The 552-nt window shown below is 60.1% G+C and overlaps 1 protein-coding gene across 1 annotated transcript in view; it reads left to right on the top strand.

Moving 5' to 3' along the window:
- The window catches only part of LOC122191748 (basic salivary proline-rich protein 2-like), a gene marked incomplete at both ends in the record, with an annotated part of 3,280 nt that overhangs the window by 2,378 nt on the left and 350 nt on the right, over positions 1 to 552 (top strand). The window lies entirely within an intron of this gene.

Here is a 552-nt window from a genome sequence, read left to right as displayed (position 1 = left end):
TGGGGAGCTGTGGGGCGATGTGTGGGGCTGCATAGGGATGAATGGGGAGCTGTGGGGCGATGTGTGGGGCTGCATAGGGATGAATGGGGAGCTGTGGGGCGATGTGTGGGGCTGCATGGGGATGAATGGGGATGAATGGGGAGCTGTGGGGCGATGTGTGGGGCTGCATGGGGATGAATGGGGATGAATGGGGAGCTGTGGGGCCATCAGTGGGGCTGCATAGGGATGAATGGGGAGCTGTGGGGCGATCAATGGAGCGCCATGGGGATCAATGGGGGATGAATGGGGCTCCATAGGCATGAATGGGGGATGTGTGGGGCTCCATAGGGATGAATGGGGGATGTGTGGGGCTCCATAGGGATGAATGGGGCTCCATAGGGATGAATGGGGAGCTGTGGGGCACAAACAGCTGTGGGGCTGCATTGGGATGAATGGGGCTCTATGGGGCAATCTGTGGGGCTCCATACGGTTGAATGGGGATCTGTGGGGCGCAGATAGGAGCTGTGGGGCAGAGTCATGGATCTGTGGGGCAGGAAGCGATCTATGGGGCAG

This window comes from Lagopus leucura, unplaced genomic scaffold (assembly GCF_019238085.1).
Source record: "Lagopus leucura isolate 7727_CA_CO unplaced genomic scaffold, USGS_WTPT01 34283-0_obj-0_obj, whole genome shotgun sequence".
Lineage (NCBI taxonomy): Eukaryota > Metazoa > Chordata > Aves > Galliformes > Phasianidae > Lagopus > Lagopus leucura.
This window is presented reverse-complemented; position numbering and strand designations above follow the sequence as displayed.